Source organism: Bubalus bubalis, chromosome 9 (genome assembly GCF_019923935.1).
Source record: "Bubalus bubalis isolate 160015118507 breed Murrah chromosome 9, NDDB_SH_1, whole genome shotgun sequence".
NCBI lineage: Eukaryota > Metazoa > Chordata > Mammalia > Artiodactyla > Bovidae > Bubalus > Bubalus bubalis.
In genome coordinates this window covers 46,346,115-46,362,856 of record NC_059165.1, presented here as the reverse complement: position 1 = coordinate 46,362,856, position 16,742 = coordinate 46,346,115, and the positions used below count along the sequence as shown (strand labels likewise).

At 45.0% G+C, this 16,742-nt stretch overlaps 1 protein-coding gene across 4 annotated transcripts in view; it reads left to right on the top strand.

Annotated features, from left to right (window-relative positions):
• GRIA1 (glutamate ionotropic receptor AMPA type subunit 1) overlaps positions 1-16,742 on the top strand; it is a 360,169-nt gene that overhangs the window by 35,463 nt on the left and 307,964 nt on the right. The gene's annotated exons all lie outside the window — the stretch shown is intronic.

Genomic DNA, 16,742 nt, shown 5'->3' with positions numbered 1-16,742 from the left:
CAGCAAAGTTTCTTTACTTTCACTTCATTCTAGACTGCAAGCTCTCCAGCCATTTGTTTAATTAGTCAACCTTTCTTTAGCTCATATACCAGGCAGAGAGGGAGCATGGCACAAAGGTGAATGTGCCTACCCACAATCTGCTAGCTCTCTCTGGGGGACCCAGAGCAATGTAGTATCACCCAAGGTGGATTCAGCAGGATGAAGGCAAATTATTTGTCAATTTCAAAGTTGCCAGATTCACAATCCTCTGGAGTTCTCTGAGGTTTGAACTTGAGGTTTAAGAAGAAAGGATAGTTTGTTTCCGAACAAAGACATAGCACCCAACTGGCTACAAATGTTTCTGGAGTGAATGAGGACTCCATCAAATTTGTCTTCATGGGAGCACATGAAAAAAGAAAGGGTTAGGGTCGGGGTGCCCACACAGAGGGAAGATTAAAAGGTGGGACCGCTCTAGATCTAGTGCTACAGCCTCCACAGTTTTGACCCTGATGAACTCTGTGACTTTGGGCAAGCTTCTCTACCTGTCCCATCCTCTCCTTCCTCCTTCCTGAAATAAGGACTGGGGTTCCCTACTTGCCTGCTTCACAGGGGCCTTTGAAAGCCAAATGTGCGAATAAGTAATAGAGTAAGTCCTCTGCCTACAAACAAGTTCCCTTCCAAGAGTGTGTTCATAAGTCCAATTAGTTCTTAAGTCCAACAAAGTTAGCCTAGATACTCAACTCTCACAATCATCTATATAGCACTGTACTATATACAGGAGAAAGAGGAGAGTGAAAAGACTGGCTTAAAATTCAATATTCAAAAAACTAAGATCGTGACATCCAGTCCCATCACTTCATGGCAAATAGATGGGGGGAAAGTGGAAACAGTTACAGATTTTATTTTCTTGGCCTCCAAAATCACAGCGGATGGTGACCATGATCACAGCCAAGAAATTAAAAGATGCTTGTTTCTTGGAAGGAAAGCTATGAAAAACCTAGACAGTATATTAAAAAGCAGAGACCACTTTGCCAACAAAGGTCCATATACTCAAAACTATGGTTTTTCCAGTAGTCATTTATGGATGTGAGAGCTGGACCATAAAGAAGGCTGAATGCTGAAGAATTGATGCTTTTGAATTGTGGTGCTAGAGAAGACTCTTGCGAGTCCCTTGGACTGCAAGGAGATCCAACCAGTCAATCTCTGAAGAAGGATTCTTTACCATCTGACCCATTGGGGAAGCCCGCTTACTTAGTCACCCCTCAAAAATGATGGCCCAAGGATTTGAATTCATGTCTGTCTTATCCCAAGACCTACTATTACTAAATCACTGCATCAGAGTTCAAAATCAATTGAGAAAACCATTAAGATTCCACTGTGTAAGTTACAGTGATAAAATGGGTGGAATCTAAAGAGAACAAAATTGAGGGTCTGGCATCAGAAGCTGTGAGCTTGGCCTTTGACAAGGAAAGTGTTTCCAGATCCGAGGTGCTCCAGTGAGTAACCACAATAGTCCAGGCTAAGCAGTAGAACCCTAGATGGGGAGTCAAGGTTTAAGAGTCAGGGTCAGAAAGGGTTCCCCCAGGGTGACTGAATACATCCTATAAACTGCAGAAAGCAGCCAGGACTAGAGAAACAGACACTGGGAAGCAGAGGTGGTTATCAGGCAGCTGCAGATTCCAAAGGCCTCGGATTTTTTTTTTTTTTTTTTTTTGCTGTAGTTCCAAAGAGGCATCTCATTTAACTCCATTCCCAGCCACCTGGTAGAGTTGGGGAGGGGCTTTCCGCAGGACAAGAGTTTCCACCTCTCACTCAGTGGGTGAGGGAAACTGGTCCTCTCAGGGGAAAGAGGAGAAACTCAGCCTTGCTCCCCTCCTCTGGGTCTGGGTAAGGACCAGCTTCAGCGGTGAGCTGCTGACACCCATTTGGGACTGGCTCAGGGGACCAATTGCTGCTTTACTGCAGAATTTCAAATGGCTTTAGATGTGTCTCTGTTAGTCAAAGCTAAGGTCAATAATGAAAGAAATAGGATAGCTAATATGTGCTGAACTCTATTCAGGGGGTCCTTTTAAGGTATATTTTAGGCTCTAAGCACTTTTACAAGTCCTGCTTCCCCTCATCATGTCAAAGATATTACAGTGCATGCAAATCTCACATTTATTTGATTTATGTGAGTTAAGTGGTGGAGTTGTAGACCAGAATGCATTATGACAAATTTTATAGACACTGAAATATTTATTAATTTGATATTGCCACTTGTGTTAAATATTTCAGAAACAATATATTTATTTTTCTGGCCAGAAATATTTTTTTAAGGCTCTTCAAACAATCAGAGGGCCTGGACACTGAGCTTATCATGCCAAATGAAAAAAACAATTCTCTGATAATTGTGCCCTAGGAGTTAAGTGCTTCCACACATTGTCAGTGGATAAGTGTGGGGACTCTGGAATTAAACCACATTGAGCTGGAATCTTAGCACTACTAATTACAAGCTGTGTGGTCTCTGGCAAGTGCCACAATCCTGACTCTGCCCCAGTCTCTTCATCTGCAAAACCGTTACTGTGAAGACTAAATCAGATAATGTGAGTAAAAAGTTAAGGATGCCGCCTGTAACACAGCATGGAAAATTGGTTTCTTGTCATTTTATTATTTTTTTTTTACAGTGTCCCATGAAATAGCCACCAAAGAGTGGTTATTCCCATTTTGAAGATGAAGTGACTGAGGCTAGAAAGGCTGTGACTTACCAACCTTGGTACATGGTGGGGGGATTCTGAACTGAGATCTCCTTCTAAATCAGTAAGGGTTTGTATTAGTAAGGGCAGACCAGGTGATACAATGGTAGCAATAACTCCCACATTGCATATAACATGTGTTTAATCTCTGGCTCATGCTACAAGCCCATCCAGGATGGCAGAGGAGCATTGCTTCTCAGAAGCACTGAGGCACCCAGGCCAGGAGAGATTCCTTCTTAGAAAAACTTCCATCAAAAGTATGTGACAAAACACAGTGGCTCATAAACTTTCATCTCAGAGGTAACAGACAACACTTCCACTCACAGGTCATTGGACCCAGCAAGTCTCAAGGCTGGGTTGAGTCTGAATAGGAGGTGGAGAAGACCAGTCACACCATGTGACTAGAAGTACAGCCCTAGTGTTATTTCAGAGGGAAACTTTGAAGATTAAGTTGACGAATACAAATGAATGACTGAGTCTGGAACACGGTAAGAGCTTCCTTAAAGGTTAGGTATTCATCCTCATTAGTTAATGGATTGCTGACAAAGATCCCTAGAGTCAAAGCTATAGTTTTTCCAGCAGTGTCATGTGTGGACATGAGAGTTGGACCATAAAGAAGGCCAAGTGCCAAAGACATGATGCTTTCGAACCGTGGTACTGAAGAGGACTCCTGAGAGTCCCTTGGACAGCAAGGAGATCAAACTAGTCAGTCCTAAAGGAAATCAACCCTGAATATTCATTGGAAGGACTGATGCTGAAGCTGAAGCTCTAATACTTTGGCCATTTGATGTGAAGAGCCAACTCATTGGAAAAGATCCTGATGCTGGAAAAGATTAGGGCAAGAGGAATAGGGACAACAGAGGATAAGATGGTTAGATATCCCCACCAACGCAATGAACTTGAGTTTGAGAAAACTCCGGATACAGTGGGGCATACAGAAGCCTGCTATGTGAGCTGCAGTTCATAGGGTCACAGAGTCAGACACAACTTAGCGACTCAACAACAACTCCTATGGCAATATTCCCATTTAAATATTTTCCACCTGATTCCCTTGTCCACGGCCTTCCTCTCCCAGAGATCCACTCTGCTGACTACTTGCTGCATTGTATTCTCCAGATCTCCCTCTCATCTGTTGTCCCTCACTGATTCCTCATCATCTTACACAACCAAGTTCAGACACCCAAGCGTAGCATCAGAAGGTACTCTGTTATCCAGTGCCAACGACCAGTGGAGTTTCCTCTCCCCTTCCTAACACTCTGCCTCTGCTCTAGCTGGAAGCACCTAGTTAGGGTTCCCCAAACCAGTCTTGTACATTCCTTCCTGAGGCTCTGATGAGCGCCCTTCCTCCCACATGGTGCAGTGATAAAGAATGTGCCTGTCAAGCAGGAGACTTGAGTTCAATTCCTGGGTGGGGAAGATCCCCTGGAGAAGAAAATGGCAGTCCACTCCAGCATTCTTGCCTGGGTGATCCTATGGACAGAGGAGCCTGGCGGGCTACAGTCCATGGGGTCTCTAAAGAGTCAGACCCTTCAGAGTGACTGAGTACTGAGCACTTCCCTCTTGTATGAACTCCCCTCCCCCAATGCGTCTTGCCTTTGTGGATTCCTGTATTTTCTATGAACCCATTTTCTAAGTCTTCCAAGAAGCCTCCTCCCCCAGATCAGCCTACAATGATCTCATGCAAGGCTGAATAGACTCAATATTCAGGAACTATGCCGCTCATTTGGCACTGAACTCAAGACTGCTTTGAACGTTTGTTTTCTTTTCTCTTTATACCCATGTTGCTGTTGTGTAAAGAACAAGAAGGACAGCATCAGACAGACATTGGAATAATTACAGGTCTGTCATTTACTGGCCTTCAGACCTTGTGCAGGTCGGCTATTTTCCTGAGCTCTCTGCTCCTTTCCTGCAACACAGAACTGATTATACCTGCCTCCCAAGGGAGAAGTTATGAAGGGAGAAGTAAAAACAGTGGTGAAGCCCAGTGTAATGTAATTTCTGTCCTCACCGGGCTGATTCCCTAGTCCCTGGAATAGTAGCTGACACATAATATGCAGTTCAATGCCTATCTGTTGAATGAATGGATAATTATTCACTACTAGCTAGTTTTAATAGCTTTCTCCAAAACTCTAAGTTCCTTGAAGACAGAGTGCTTTGAAAAGTAAACATTCTTTGGAAAAGAATTCTTAGGTGATGGTTCTCAAACTTCAGTGTGTAGAAGAAGCAAGGAAGGTTATTTAAAAAATAAAAATAAAAAATGCTGGACCTTGAATCTGTCAGAAAGAGAAAAACAAATATCATATATTAATGTATATATGTGGAATCTAGAAAAATTTACAGATGAACCTATTTTCAGGGCAGGAATGGAGGTATAGACGTAGAGAAGGACTTGGGGACAGGCAGGGTGTGGGATGAGGGGTGAGATGAATTGGGAGACTGAGATTGACATAAATACAATACTATGTGTAAAATAGAAAGCTTGTGGGAAGCAGCTGTATAGCACAAGGAGCTCAGCTTGGTGCTCTGTGTTGACCTAGAGAGGTGGGAAGGAAGGTAGAGTGGGAAGGAGATCAAAGAGGCAGAGGATATATGTATACAGAGAGCTGATTCACTTTTTTGTAGAGCAGAAACTAACACATTATAAAACAATTATACACCAATTTTTTAAAATGTTGATCATTGGAATCTAGGTTTACTGAATTAAAATTTGTGACATAAGGTCTAAAAAGCTGTATTATAACGAGCTTCCTAAATGATAGTGATACTAAGATCTATAGATTAGGCTTTGAGAAATCTTATTTTGGGATTTCCCCTCTTGAATGGATATAAATTCTTCTAGGTAAGTCTCTGCGAGGCAACCCATCTAGCAGGGATGGCCCTCCTAACCAGTCTCTCGGCTTAGCTATTCACTTAACTCTAGACTAGAGTACTTCCAAAACTCAGTTTATTAGAATTGGATTAATCTTTGTACACTTAATGGGTATAGCCTGTGTTTTTCTAAAAGGTGCTAAGTTTGAAGTGAAGATGGTGATGATTCTTTAGAGTAGGTTTCTCTGACAATACTTGATTTTATCTTTATACCCAGTGCTTTCTGTTTAGCATCCATTTCAGGGATTGGTGGCCAACAAACTGTGATGATGAAGTAAAAAATACAGTTTCCTAATTGTAATTCCAGTGGACCTGTAATGCAAGATCTTACGGGTCTCTGGAGGAAAGTATTGTTCTTAATGTCAAAGATCACCCATTAAGCCCATCTGATAGCTGATAGAAGTCCAGAGGAAATATTTGCTATCTTTTGGTAGTTCCTGATAAAGAGTGAACAGGCACAATCAGCCTTAGCGATGCCAGTTCAGGATCTCTCAAGGATTCAACTATGTATTTAACTAAGGTACAGCCCACGGACACACATCACGTATTGAATTCCAGAGCGTAGCATTTTATTAGAAGTGTACACAATGCTTCCACACAAAAGAGCCGACTCATCCAATCACCAAAATGATCTACCTCTTCCTTCTTTCTTTACAGCAGTGGTTCTCACCTGGGGGTGGTTTTGCTTCCTTCCTCTCCCCAGGGCACATGTGGCAATATCTGAAGACATTTTTTTAATATAAATTTATTTATTTTAATTGGAGGCTAATTACTTTACAATATTGTATTGGTTTTGCCATACATCAACATGAATCCGCCACAGGTATACACGTGTTCCCCATCCTGAACCCCCCTCCCACCTCCCTCCCCATACCATCCCTCTGGGTCATCCCAGTGCACCAGCCCCAAGCATCCTGTATTATTCATCTGAAGACATTTTTGGTTGTCACAACTTGGAAGGGAAGTGGCATGTAGGCAGAAACAATGGATGCTGCTAAACATCCCCTGATACAGAGGACAAAGCCCTACAACAATAAATTATCTTGTCCAACATGTCAGTAGTGCAGGGGCTGAGAAACCCTTGTCTAGTTTTATTCACTAAGTGCTGGGCACTGGTCCCCTCCAATAGTTCATTGTATGGAATTCAGATGGATTCTTCAGAGTGTTCCTTGTTCAGAATCAGCTCCAGCTGGCTTCCCCTCGGTGAGCAGACAAGGCTTGGGGGATATGAGTAGTTCCCATCCTTCCTTTCCTTAAACCCGAAACAGGTTTTATACGGTTTTGTATGGTAATATGGAAATCTGTCCATGGCATTTTATAAATCGAGCATTATGGTCCTCCCTCTAGCTAGAACCCAAACCACGCTTCCCTGGCTAACTGTAGCAGCCAGGCATGGGTTTCTTCAGATACAATCCTTGTCACCCCTTCCCTGGTCTGGCTGGAAAATAGCTCAGTAAATTGAGGAGTTTCTTTAGGTACACAATTGGCACTTTGATTGATGATAGTTTGTTAGCTGTGATCGTGGTGTAGAACAGCCAGAATGGAAGCCAACTTTCCTTTTAGCTCCTTAGCAACAGTAACTCAACACTATAAAACAAAGTCAGTCCTGTGGACACTAAAGAGTGGGAGGACCCTGTGCTAAAAGGGTCACTGGGTTCAATCCAACAGGACTGGGTTGGAATCTTGGTGCTAAACTTACTGGTGAGTCAGGTTCTTCATTTGGACGATAGGAATACTAATTCTGGCCCTAGGATTAAGAGGATCACTGATCATTGCTCAGTTGTTCTGTAAATTATACTGTAATTGCTCCCCCAAATGTGGACCTTAGGATAGGAAGTCTTCTCCCATACTGACCCCAGTCTGTGAAGCCACATTTACAAATCAGTGTATTATAATTTGAAGAAATATTTTTGTGACTGCAGCAAATCAAAAAAAATAAATAAATAAAAGAGGCCAACAGAGTGATGCAGTTTTATAAGACTCCTTTATTCTGAGACTATGAGCTTTTTCTTCTTTGTTGTTCCAGTGCCTTTTCTATTATGAAATATAACGGTGATAGATTGCAGGATGTTTTGTTTTAAAATATCCTGACATGAAAATATAAAATATTCACATCTTATGTCAGTCCCTGAAACGTCTTTAAATTTTTTCTGATCTACAAAGCCCAATGAGAGGGAGCTCAGTGAAATCTCCTGGGCAGGAATGTTATTATTGCTGGTGATATATTATATATAAGTTTGTGTGCCTGTGGACTGGATATGTGTGGCATGCATGAAAAGGACCTTTCACACAATTTCTTAACCTATTTAAAATTTATTTAAGTCACTTCACTCGTGTCCGACTCTGTGTGACCCCATAGACGGCAGCCCACCAGGCTCCTCCGTCACCGGGATTCTCCAAGCAAGAACACTGGAGTGGGTTGCCATTTCCTTCTCCAATGCATGAAAGTGAAAAATGAAAGTGAAGTCGCTCAGTCGTGTCCGACTCTTAGTGACCCCATGGACTGCAGCCTTCCAGGCTCCTCCATCCATGGGATTTTCTAGGCAAGAGTACTGGAGTGGGGTGCCATTGCCTTCTCTGTCTTAACCCATAGGCAGATCTTATTTGCCTGGGATCACAATGAAACACAGAGAGGGTGAGTGGATGCAACAAAGTAGAAAGGTCAGCTGCCTTGGACTCAGGCACAGCTGATACCCTCTCTGGTCAGCTTTGCGACTCTACAGTAAGTTTTAAGAGCATCCATTTCCTCGTCTGCAAGAAGGGAAGATAGTAATACAACCCCAGAGTTGCTGGAGTAAACCAGTGCAGAGGAGGAGCTAGGAGAAAAGACAGCACTTGGTGGGTACTTGAGATTGTTCCTTTTCTTCCTTTAAATCATGTCCTCTGCCAAGTCGCTTCAGTCGTGTCCGACTCTGTGCGACCCCATGGACTGCAGCCTACCAGGCTTCTCTGTCCATGGGATTCTCCAGGCAAGAACACTGGAGTGGGTTGCCATTTCCTTCTCCAATGCATGAAAGTGGAAAGTGAAAAGTGAAGTCACTCAGTCGTGTCTGACTCTTAGCGACCCCATGGACTACAGCCCACCAGGCTCCTCCATCCATGGGGTATTCCGGGCAACAGTACTGGAGTGGGGTGCCATTGCCTTCTCCCAATCATGTCCTCTACCCCCTACTATCTAAATGGTGCATCTGTGACATGGAGGCTCTTCCAATGTTAAACCAATGCCTTCTAAGTTCCCTGCCTCTGAACATCTGCCACCCCAGTAACTGAAGTAACCCTGACTTCTAGGTACAAGCTCAGAGAACTAAACTGAGGTTCTCAAACTCTTGCATGTGTCAGACCCACCTGGAGGACTTGTTAAACACATGGCTTTCCTGGACCCACTGCAGAGTGTCTGATTCTGGTCTGGGTGGAGAGAAGAGTCTGTGTTTCTAATCACTTCCAAATGATGCTGATGCTGCTGGTCCAGGCACCACCTCTTGAGAATCACTTGGCTAAATGTTCCCTCCTCTTTTCAGCAACAGTTCACTCCTGTGCTTCCTGATGGTTGGCTGCAGTTTTTCTGGCCATTTTCAAAACCTGGCCCGTACCCACTATCTCCAATCTTGGTAGACACGCCATATCCTTCCAGCAAAGACATCCCCCTGTCTACCACCTTCCCTCTCCAGCTACATCCCATCCGTCTGCAGGGCTTACCTCACTAACCCCTGGCTCATCTCCCACTCAGCGGACATCCATTCTACCGCCCCCAAGTAGTTTAACCATCCCTCCTTCACGTAACAGCTACATGACCTTGAGTAAATTGGTCCCCAGAGTAGATGTCAGAGCATGAATAAGCCTCTCCCATCTCAAGAACCAGATTAGCACAGTCCTGCCCAGAACAATGGAGATCGTCTATTGTCAGCCAACACAAACAATTTCAGCAGATTTTCTCATCTGGGCCGTGTCTGCCTATTTCATGTTAATGAGAACTGTTGTTTGTTTCGACTGAGTCGTCTTTATTCCATTTCCGCCTCAGAGTAGGAGGCATCTGTGTTTGCAGTCCAGGGGGTGAATTACAATACAGTCTTGTATTGTCAGACACATCTATCCCTTTGGGGAACATATTTCCAGATTACCAGTTCTCAGAGAGATGCCCAGGAGGGCAAGACTTATGCTAACAAATGATGATCTTTCACTACAAAGCTACCTGTGGACCTCAAACTCCCAGGTTCCTCCCTCCAGGTACCAAGATGGAGGCAGTCAAGGCTGTGAACAGTCAAGCTTCCTGGCGATCCACTTAAAGCTTAGAAAGCAAGCTGTACTGAAACAACTTAGCAGCAGCAGCATGGCAAAGACGTCATCTTCCAGCCACAGAGATATTAGCTGTGTGACCTTAGACAATCTATTCAACTTCTCTGTGCCTGAGTCTCTTCACCTCTAAGATGGGAATCATGACAGTAACCACCTCCCAGGGCTGTTGGAAGAATGGGCTGACAGTCTTCCTCCCTCCAGGACTCAGGTTGAGATCTTTGGTCCAGGACACCGCATAACCTTGGGTGTCAGGTCTCTAGAATGGGGCACCTACCCACTCATGAACTACCTCAGCTCAGTTCAATTGCTCCGTCTTGCTTCAAATACTTTCACTAAGAGAGCTGAAACTTCAGTCAGTCACAGCCCTGGGAAAAGACGAGTTGACCTCGTCACATCCAAGTGTTCATGACAAGCATCAGAAATGCTTCTGAGGGCTACTATGGCCAAGCAGACAAGGAAGAACATGTGAGAATACCCAGACCCTAAAAGTCAGGGCATCACACTCTAGCAGAACAGAAGCGTGTAGGCTTGAGGACTCAGAGTCCCAGAGAATCCCTGAGTGATGTTCACCAGCTCTGAGGGCTTGCTGTAACATGAGCCTGGCCTCAGGGTGAGGAGACATCCTGAGGCTCTGGGCAGAGCACATTCAAATTCTCAAACCCTCTGCTTTGCTTAGAGGCAAATTACTAGAGGAGGGCAGCTTTCTGGAATTCACACCCTGAGCTGAGCACCATTCAGGCCCTCTGCTGGGTGACCTTGGGAACTCACTTTTCCTTTCTGAGCCTCAGTTTCTGGTTCCCTCATTTTTGAAATGGATGAATAACCTCTGTTCTGCCCACCTCACAGGGATGCTGTGAAGCCAAAATACTGCTGCTGCTAATAATAATAATAGTAGTAGTAGTAGTAATAATAATAATATAATGGTTTTCCCAGCAACAACTCTAACAGCATACACACTCTTGGCTCTTGGTCCTCTTGGCTCTGTGGACTGTCTGTGTCAGCCCATTCTTCTGGCAGCCCTGGAAGGTGCTTACTGTCATGATACCCAGCTTAGAAACTCTAAGTGAAATTTCTTCCCTAATACCCAGTGAAGAAACTCTAAGGCACAGGGAGGTTGAATAGCCTGTCAAGGTCACACAGCTAATATGGTGGAGTGAGGATTAGCGTCCTGCCCTGTCTGACTCACCTGCACGTAAGCACCAAGAGACACTGTTCTGTGATACAGGTTGACTTTTTTTTTTTTTTTTTTTTTTTTGGTAAATGTGAAATATCTCTGTGGCTGGAAGGTGACTTCTTAGCCATGCCACAGTTTGCTCTCCAAGCTTTAAGCAGATGGCCTTGAATGCCTCCATCTTGGTGCCTGGCCCCAAGTGGGTGGGCTCTCATTTTTTTCCTTGTTTCTCCTCCCTTGCATTTTGAAAATGAGAAGCAGCTGTGAGCCCTGCTGATTGCACATGGGACTGTGAGTGTCGCTACCTCTGCTAACAACTAATTCATTACCAGTCGGCAGACAGCTTCCACTGTGCCGTTACAATCTATTTGGCTTCCAGGTGCCACAGGGAATCAAAAACAATTTGCTCAGTGGTCAGGTCTGGGTGTTGTCTGCATGCAGATGGGGATGCTCTGGTTCCCTGTGCTCCTGAGGGGTAGGCTGTCTGGTGAGGGACCATCCTCCTGGGGAGGACAAGCTCTGTGCAGGAGACAGAGACTGGAGAATGTGTCTAGGCTTGGAGGGAGCTCAGTTTAGTCTCTCGTCCCCTTGAAGAAACACTTAGCAAAGGTGTATGGAGCACCCACCATGTGCCAGGGACTGTGTCAGGATGTAGGGATGCAGTGGTGTGTTAAGACAGACAGAATCCCTGCTCTTACTGGGAGTGGGGAAAAGCACACCATAGCCAAGTCAACAGATAAGTAATGGAGATGATGTGAGATCATTATAAGGGGCAAGAAGAAATGAAAACTCAGTGATATGATAGTTGCTGGACTGGGCAGGGAGGGATCCCTCAGTTAGGATGATCAGGGTCTGTTGGGGAAAGGGATATTTGACCTGGGATGGTAATGGTAAGCAAGAATTGGTCCTGAGATAAATAAGATCAGGGAAGAACATTCTTGGCAAAGGGAACTTCAAATGCAAAAGCTCTTGGGTCCCAAGTGCAAAGGTTGGGTCCCAGTGCAAAGGCGCAAGACATAGAAAGGAGGCTCAAATAGGGTCAGTAAGCAGGGCACACAGACCATGCTCCTGCCTGGGAGCTCCTCTGTGAGGAATCCTCTGGGCCCCTGTCAGCCAAGGCAGGAGATGCTTTCTGTGCATTCATCGTATCTCTACAGACTGTCTCTGAACCATGTCATCTCTTTTTCATTCTGCATCTTTCCAAGGCTAGGACCATGTCTTCTTCTTTCTATATCTTTCCAACCAAATGGTACACAGTTCTGGGCACGTAGCCAATTCTCCAGATGGCCTGATAACTTTAAGGTGTAGCTTTTGGATAATGTCACAGGCCACAGAGGCAGAGTTCACATACACCCAAGGAAGAAATATTTTATTTTCACCAAAATGATCAAGTGCCTCAGTAGGTAATGAGCTCCCTGTCACTGTATGTATGTACTGTATGTAACCTCCCTGTTACATACCTATTAGAGGTATGTAAGCAGGAAATGGAATATCAGTTGGCAGGAAAAGTAGGCACACAGATAGTAGTAGGAGCTCCAATTGTTATAGTTGTAATATCCTCATGTATTACCCATCAATATATTCCAGGCGCTTTAGGGATAGGATCTCATTTAATGCTCCTACTAACTCAGTAAGGAGGTACTATTATTATCCCCTCTTCCCAGCCCTGGAAACTGAAACCCTAGTTGTCTGGGGACTGTGTGCCCTGTGTACCTGGGGTCACAAAGTGAGGAAGTGTCATGGTCCAGATTAGAAGTCCATACGCAGTAATCCTCTCTAGAAAAACTGGATGACTTGAGTCCATCTTTTGGCATCATGTATCCTGGCTTTCATTTCTACTATAAACATTATCAGGGGGCTTGTGCAGAGTCTTTGGGGTCCCCTCGTGTGTCTTAAATAATAAAATAATGCAGACTTATAGAGTTGAATTTAATAGAATATGTTGGAAAGGATGGCTGAAAGCATATTTTTCTTCAGCAAAATCATTCCCTAAAGATGCTGCTGTTCTTGCCCACCCTACCCGCTTCTCTTCACTTTATCTGAGCAAAGCGTTAGCTGCCAAAACCAAAGGTTAAACTATGTCGATGAAGAAATAAAAAATAAAAATTCACCCTGATGCTCCCCTCATCTTCCTTCAAAACACTGTAAATGAGGTCATAGCTCTCTCTAAGCTAACACACAAGCATCTCGAGAAGAGGTGAAGGGATTTAAAGTGGGGAAAAAAGAAACTTCAGCCATGAAAATGAATGTATCCAGAGTTCAGATCATATAAAGCTCTCTGCCTTCCCTAGTCTTGCCCAAGTCCTCCAATTTCCTTACAATCTTATTCACAAGATACTCCCGCCCCACCCCACCCCCCACCCCCGCCCCATACCCCATCCTTCTGAAGCCTCCTTCATCCAAGAAGATCCATTTGGGTTAAAATGGCCAGCCTGAGAAATTACGACAGCCTAGAGTGGCATTTCTTTGGGGCAGCCCAGTGCTTTAAAAAGACTGAGGAGAAATATCTCTAAAAGGATGTATGGGTTTCTCAGCCCAGACTGCTTCATCCACTCATGACACATGCCTGGGCCTGCTGTGCATTTGCCCTGAGACCCTGGGGAAGGTCACAGAACTCTGGATCACAAGGGATCCCTCAATTCAGACAACTCTCTGTGAAGTCTTCTCAAGAGGGACATTGGATATTAGGGCTCATTTCCTTGCACATGCATTGGACCTGACAAGTCTAGATTTGTAAAAGTCACTGTCCAGGATTTATAAAACTTGATAATGCTACTAACAATCATTATTAATATTTACTATGAACGTTTGGTTTCCCAGGTGGAGCTAGTAGTAAAAAATCTGCTTGTCAATGCAGGAGGTGCAAGAGACGTGTTTGATCCCTAGGTTGGGAACATCCCTTGGAGGAGGACATGGCAACCCACTCCAGTATTCTTACCTGGAGAATCCCATGGGCAGAAGGGGCCTGGGGGCTATAGTCCATGGGGTCACAAAGAGTTTGATACACCTGAAGCGACTTAGCACACACGCATGCACTATAAATGTGTACTAGAACCTTCCAGATCTTAAGGTAAGTGTTCTTGAACATCATTTGGATTAGTCTTTATCACACCCCTATGCACTGGGGACTGTTTTTTCCTCATTAGTTAGATGAGGTTAAGATGCTTATTCAAGGTCACACGACTGGTAAGGATGTAGAGCTGATATCTGACCATAGATACTGATGCTACAGCCAGCTTCCAGACCAGGGAACACCTAGAGGCTTAACCAAGATCCTCAGGTCAGGCATCCCAAATTCAAATGCCTACAGGAGCTGGACTGATAATGTGACCAAGTGAACCCAGAGGATGTCATCCAGACAAGAGCAATGAGAAATGACAGACGGGACAGCTTCACTATTGGAGAGACTAGGGGAATGCCATGGGGACAGGAGAGCACCTCCCAGCTAAACAGGGGCAGCCACTCAGTTCTTAAGCCTCCCATGGCCAGAGGTGAGTGCCTAACCTTCTGTCTACTTTTTCAAGGGAAGTTAAAAATCTGAATTTTTACTTTAAAGCATTCAACTGTTGGATATTGGCAAGTAATCCCAATTTTTAAAAACATTTTGCCAACTGAACAAAATACACCAGGTTTATGCCACCTTGGTGCTTCCCCGGTGGTTTAGATGGTAAACAACCTGCCTGCTATTCAGGAGACCTGGGTTCTATCCCTGGGTCAGGAAGATCCCCTAGTGAAAAAAATGGCAACCTACTCCAGTGTTCTTGCCTGGAGAATCCCCATGGACAGGGGAGCCTGGTGGGCTACAGTCCATGGGGTCAAAAAGAGGCAGACATGACTGACTAACTCTTTCTTTCATTTATTTCACCTTGGACCTTATCCAACTCCTTCATCCTCTGTCTGGATGAATGAAGGAGGAAGAAGGAACTCAGAGAATGAGAATGACTTTCTGAGGATCACACAGTGAAGTCAGAGGCAGGGCTGATCCTACAGCTCAGGGCTCTTTCATTACAAGGTGGTATTTGCTATTTCCAAATGATACAAACCCCACTCTGACCTCTAGCTGTACCTGTATATGTCTGATGCTCAAGAAATTTTAAATTCAGTTTCTTTTCATCTTGCTGATGTTTCTCCAGGTATTAAGTGGATCTGTCCTTCATTGATGGTGGAAATGAAGTTACATAAGATAAGGCACTAGCAGGGGAAGCCAATGAAAGCCTTTTACCTACTGTTTGTCTAGAAACCAGACCCAGAGTCCCTTGCCTTCCTCTCTGAGGACAGACGGCTGATGTTCTCTTGCTGTCAATGCAGTGTTCTTCTTGCCTTTTTCGGTCATAGAGGCCAGCTTGCCTCCAATTTAAGTGGGGATGTTGGCAGAGGGACATCAAGCTAAGGCTTTCCTTCCTACTAGTCTTGGGTTCAGGGTCTATTGTTCCCCACCAGTTTACAGAGGCCCAAGAAGAAGGCCCTGCCCAGGTGGAAACCACAGAGACAAGACTCCCTCCATGAAATAGCAGCTCTGGAAAACAGGTGACTGGGAATGATCTGAGAGCCCACAGAGGTGTCAGTCATGGCCCCAGGTTCTTGAGGTTATCTCTGAATTGCCTACCAAGTGGTGCTGTGACTTGACCCAAAAAGTTTCTGGAGTTGAAAGGAAGAGAGATTCTTAGGGATTAAGGAGCTAGAAAGGAAGTAGGGGATCTGGGTTTTATGAACAGAGCCTTTTTTTTTTTAATAATAACGTTTTGAATTTCAATCAGCCTTTGTCCTTTTCAAAATGTGTTCCCAAACTTGGCTGGAGAGCCAGAATCACTCTGTGAAAGAAGGGGTTCCCTGGCTTGCCTGAGAAAGACCAGTGGGGCTGTGAGGGTGGAGAGCACCCCCTTCAATGTGCTGTGGGAACAACGGGTCTGGGGAGCCCACGATGAGAGACACGGGGAGACGGCGGGGGCGCAGAGAGAACAGATTCTCCTAAAGGAGAACGCGGTGCGCCCGTATTTCATAGACTTAAAAGGAAGTTCCTAGCCAAGGCTCCCAGCATGAGAGGACTTGCTGGGCAGGAACCCAGAAGAGAACACTGGCTTGTAGAAGAGGAAATTTATGAAGACAGGGGGTGTGTTTCTCCCCTTTCTTCTGCCAGTGGAGGAGCTATTTTGGGCAGAAGCCAGCAGGCACCTTGAACAGGATGTGATCTCCCAGGAGGAGTCAGACAATCTGCCTGAGTAAAAGAAAGAGAACCTGCCCTTAGCATCAGCACTGCTGAGGCTCGGCTCACACACCCCCTTCCATGGCAGTCTAATTCCACAAGGGTGGGGTGCCAGAAACCCTGGGTCTTCTGTTTCCCTGGAAACAGGACGATTGCCTTTCCCAAGTCAACTGGGGGACACAGATCCTGGGAGCCCCACTGGAGGCTGATTCCTGAACACTACAAAATGATTTAGCGTGCTAGACTATCATCGCAGAGCCCTTGGACACTCTGCTTTATTTGCATCGCCCTGTGAGGCTGAATGGACCCCAACAGGCAGCTGCAGAGATGTACCTCAAGAAATGGTCTTCTACTCACAGGTCGTAAGAGCTGCCCCGACGTGGGCAAGTCAAAGCCTTCACCCCTCCAAGGGGTGTCTGGAGCAGGGGGAGACCAGGAGAGATGTCAGGGAGAGTCCACAACCTGGAGACGGGAGATCTGGTTCACATCCTTTGCT